This window comes from Herpailurus yagouaroundi, unplaced genomic scaffold, assembly GCF_014898765.1.
Source record: "Herpailurus yagouaroundi ecotype Mexico unplaced genomic scaffold, PumYag 146449, whole genome shotgun sequence".
NCBI classification, from domain to species: domain Eukaryota; kingdom Metazoa; phylum Chordata; class Mammalia; order Carnivora; family Felidae; genus Herpailurus; species Herpailurus yagouaroundi.
Genome location: NW_024422499.1, coordinates 1 through 4,922, shown reverse-complemented (window position 1 = coordinate 4,922; position 4,922 = coordinate 1).

The following is a 4,922-nucleotide window of genomic DNA, read 5'->3' as shown; positions in this document are numbered from 1 at the left end:
CCCCCCATCAACCCTCAGTTTGTTCTCAGTTTTTAGAGTCTCTTATGTTTTGGCTCCCTCCCGTTCTAACCTCTTTTTTTTTTTTTTCCTTTTTTAAAATTTTTTTCTGTGCAAAGGCAGAGACAAAAGAGATCAGTGAAATAGTGAACACCAGAAATGGATAAATGGTTCTTTATGAAAGCCTGTGTGTATAGACTGTATATTCAAAACTTCCTGAAAAATCTAATACACCTAATTAGATCAAGAGAAGTTACATACAGTTTAGTTCAAGGGGAAGCAAACATAGAAAGGGACAAATAAGTGTTTTACATTTGGAGGAGACGGAGTCCCTATAGGATCTACTCAGATCTGCTCTTATAGCTGAAAGAACCTAGAGCCAATGAGCATGGTTGGATGTGCCAGGCAGCATTTTTCACCAGCCTCTAGTATATCATGGGCAACACATCTGCTGTTGTCCATGTTCTAACATCCCTGTTCTAAAGGTGCCTCTACTCACTGATTACTTTTCACTCTTCACCAGGGATTTTCAGGCTTACCCAAATGAAAGTTGGTAGACCCAGAAAAGAAGGGTAGGGTCCTCATTTTAAAAGTGTTTCACATCAAAAGGGCTAATAATTTCCTCCCTGTGAACTTGTATTTCTACACTGACTGTGAGGAAACTCAATGTGTAGAGCAACCCAGTAGAATCTCAATTGCTACTTTGGCAATCCATGACAAACATCTTTCCGGGATACCATAAAAACACTATATACATACGTACATACATATATGTATATATGTATGTATGTATGTACATACGTGTATATATATAACTGCTACAGGCTACAGGCTCCAAGACTTACGAACCATGTGATCATGACCTGTGCTGACATTGGACACTTAACCGATATAGCCACCCAGGTGCCCTGAAAATTATTCTCTATAGAGAAATAAGCTGTTGCTCCCATTTATTCTCTTTAAATTATTCTATGGTTTTATTTCAAAAAGATATTACAGTATCCTCATCTCTAAGGAATCCAGCAAGTGTTGGAAATATGAACATTCTTCATCAGATATTAACTTAAAGTACTCTAAGGAATTGAGCAAACGTTGGAAATCTGAACATTCTTCTTCAGATACTAACTTAATGTAGTAGTTGGAAATACAGTCTTATTAACGCTACACTTACCAAGGAAACCTTAAAGAAGGTGTTCTCAACACTCATTTAAGAAGGTACTGTTTTGGGGCGCCTGGGTGGTGCAGTCGGTTAAGCGTCCGACTTCAGCCAGGTCACGATCTCGCGGTCCGGGAGTTCGAGCCCCGCGTCCGGCTCTGGGCTGATGGCTCGGAGCCTGGAGCCTGTTTCCGATTCTGTGTCTCCCTCTGCCTCTGCCCCTCCCCCGTTCATGCTCTGTCTCTCTCTGTCCCAAAAATAAATAAACGTTGAAAAAAAAAGTTTTTTTTAAACAAGAAGGTACTGCTTACATCCTATAGCCTGAAAAGCTACTGAGGACTTTAGTGGCAAAAATCACAATAGTAAAGGTATCTCACTCACACACACACATTGTCTGACATATTGATTCTAGAGAGGATAGATGGGCAGACATTCTAGATGTAATGTGCTGGGCATTTTATATATGGTCCCCATTAAGAACATGGAGGAATAATGGATCTCAAGGTCACAAGCACATCTGGTTGCAGACGGAGGTCATGTGACATCCAAACTAGTGGATCTTCTCACTCCTCAAGGACCTCACATCATTTTCCCTACATCTCCTTTCTTCAAATGAAGCCTTACAAAGTAATGCCAGAGAAACAGAAAATAAGAGGACTGTGCTTGATCGGGCCAATATCTTCCTTATTACAGAGCCCAGGTGTTTCATGGAAAACCACAGGAGGCACATTTTAAAACTTTGAAGTGTTTTCTAAAAATCTCTTGTCAGTCCAGAGGCTTAACAACTGGTCCTCTTGATATTAGAAAACATGAATCTTCCAGGGAATGTGATGAATGTTAAATCATCAAAGGTCATGAAAACCAGCTTGGAATTATAGACTCTGAATAGCCTTGAGAATCAAGTAATGCACTGGAACTTTGTGACCCCAGATGAGATGATGTCTAAAATATCCTGTGTTGTGTAGATCACTGTGGCTCTGCTTGAGGACAGTGAGGTTTGAAGAGTAGGAGACAGTGAGAGATTTCCTAACAATAAATCCCTGGTCACATACACAGTAATGGTCTGGATAAACTGTAAGCCCAACACACACCCTGGCCGCACCAGCACAAGAGTCCTTTCTTACCTAGGTTACCAGCTTTTCACAGTGACTGTGACAAGGCAACCCTTTTACATACCACCTCACACACAGTGTCACACACAGTCACACACACAGTCTCTTTCTCAAACACTCACACTCACACATCACTCCCATGCACTCATACACCCATAAAACAAGGACATCGGGATGGCCCATACACTTCTTTGTGCATAGACTGTATGCATTTCAGTTCACAGTCCTCACAATAACTGTTAAAAGCCATGAGTCCACGCTGGAGACAAAATGTTTGGATCAGAATCTCTGCTGTGTAAACTCTACAAATGCTTCCCATGCCTGTGTGTGTCCTGTTCTGAACTGTCAGACCAGAAGGGTCTACCATCTCTTCCAGTTCCAAGGAGAAGTCCCCTAACAGCCCCCCCTGTCCATTTGGGGATGTGGTCAGTGGGTGGGATATGCCTGGGAAGAGAGAATGGTTGTGGCATCCACATCTAGGAATTTCCACACAAAACCTTTTACTCCCCCTCTGACTTCTCTCATATACCCAAGTAAGCATTCTCACAGGTGATTCTAAACTTCCTGAGATAAACAATACAGAATAGACAAGAGGTCATCACTTCATTAAAGAAAATTAGTAGAGATTCTCCCTCTACTGACTATACTAAAGGTACATAAGAAAATGGTTCCAACCCCTGTGAGTAAATGCAGCTGCCTTTCTGGTATACGAGTTACCCAGTGTGGGTTCTTCTGCCCCCATCTTTTTTTATTTCAAACATTTCTATGTGTTGCAATTTTGATTCCTAAAACATATTTTATTTTTATTATTACACAGGCAGATAATCTTTGTGAAAGTAAAATAAACATGATTAGTGGTCAGTAATAAAATCTGACAGGTGCTTATTAAACATTTGACAGATATGTTCCATTAAACTTACACCTAACATGCTGTAGATGAAAGGAAAGATTGGAATCACTGACCCCTTTCTAAAAAGTGTTCACCTTAGAAAATAGTTACATTACTAAGAGAGTTTCTTCAACTCATTTTAATTATCTCTAAACACCACTTAATGAGAGTCACAGGGTCATGCATTGTCTCTCCCAGTGAACTTATATGGCACTGCCATTCTGTCTTTCCAGGATATTGACATAAAACAGGGACAGTTTCCTAAATTTCTTGAAGCTCTTATCATTGGTACATTTTCATAACCTTTCTATTGGGCAAAAGATACTCATTTAAATACAAAAATAGTAAACTATTTATACATGTCAATAACTGCTCGCTTTTATGAATATCTATATTTTTAAAAAGAATTAGTGACAACTGTGAAATTGGTTTTTTAACAGTTTTTAACAGTTTTACTGAGATACAATTTACATATCATACACGTCACCCATTTCAAATATGCGATTCAGTGGAGTTTAGTATATGGACAGACTTGTGGAATGATCACCGCTTCAAGATTAGCATACGATCATCACCCCGAGGAGAACCTGTGCCCTTAGCACCAGCCCTCTTTTCCTGCAATCCCACTACCTGAAGCAACCTCCAGTCTATTTTCTGTCTGAACATTTACTTTTCTGAACATCCTGTATAAAGAAAATCATATAATGAATAGTCACTTTTGTGACTGGCCACTTTCTTTTGGGTAACGTTACCAAGATTCATCCGTGTTGTAGCATTTTAGAGCACCTCTTTAACATGTCACTGTTCCACAGCCCCTTCCCATGACCATATTGCCTGGTAATTTCTCACTGCTCCCGTTGATGAAATCCCAACATAGAGAAAATAGCCATGCACATTAGCCCATGAGGTGATTTGTTTTTACCTGGTTACAACAGAGCAACAGCCCACAAAACCATGCAGTCTGTTCTCCTACAAAAGGTAATCAATAAACTGATCAATTGCTTGTTTGTTATAGACAACCATTCATAGAGCACTGGCCATGGGACAATAAGATGTTAAGATGGTCTCAAAGGCGACCTGTGAAGAAAAGTGGTTCTCTACTCATAATTGCAGTGAGAGCCCCCTCACGTTCAGATGGCATGTTCCCATATAAAGCACTCTCTTTTCTTTTGTTTTTAATGTATTTTTAGTTTTGAGACAGAGAGAGACAGGGCATGAGCAGGGGAGGGGCAGAGAGAGAGGGAGACACAGAATCCGAAGCAGGCTCCAGGCTCTGAGCTATCAGCACAGAGACCGACGCGGGGCTCGGACCCACGGACCATGAGTTCATGACCCAGGCCAAAGTCAGCCGCTGAACCAACTAAGCCACCCAGGTGCCCCACACTCTCTTTTCTTTATGGGACATCTGGGCACTGTGCTCTCCAGTAGATCATTTCTCTGACATCATCTGAGACATTATGAGTGTTACAAAGGTCAAAACTGTATCGTATCCTTCACTTATATAAGAAGACTACATTAACACTCTTAGCATACTGCTAATTGTCTCCCAAATGGACAAATGCAGGAATTTTGGTACTCATCATTCTCATGCGTGTGATTCTATGTGACTATTTGTGTTGTATTTTAGGCAGAGTGGTCACTGTGTCTAGCATAACGAGCTTCATAGCTCTTAAGAACTGCAGCTCAGAACTGCAGAACTCTAGAAGTGAGACCATCACAGAGGAGGAGCTGGTGGGGCTCATGAACAAGTTCGTGGAAGACACAAAGA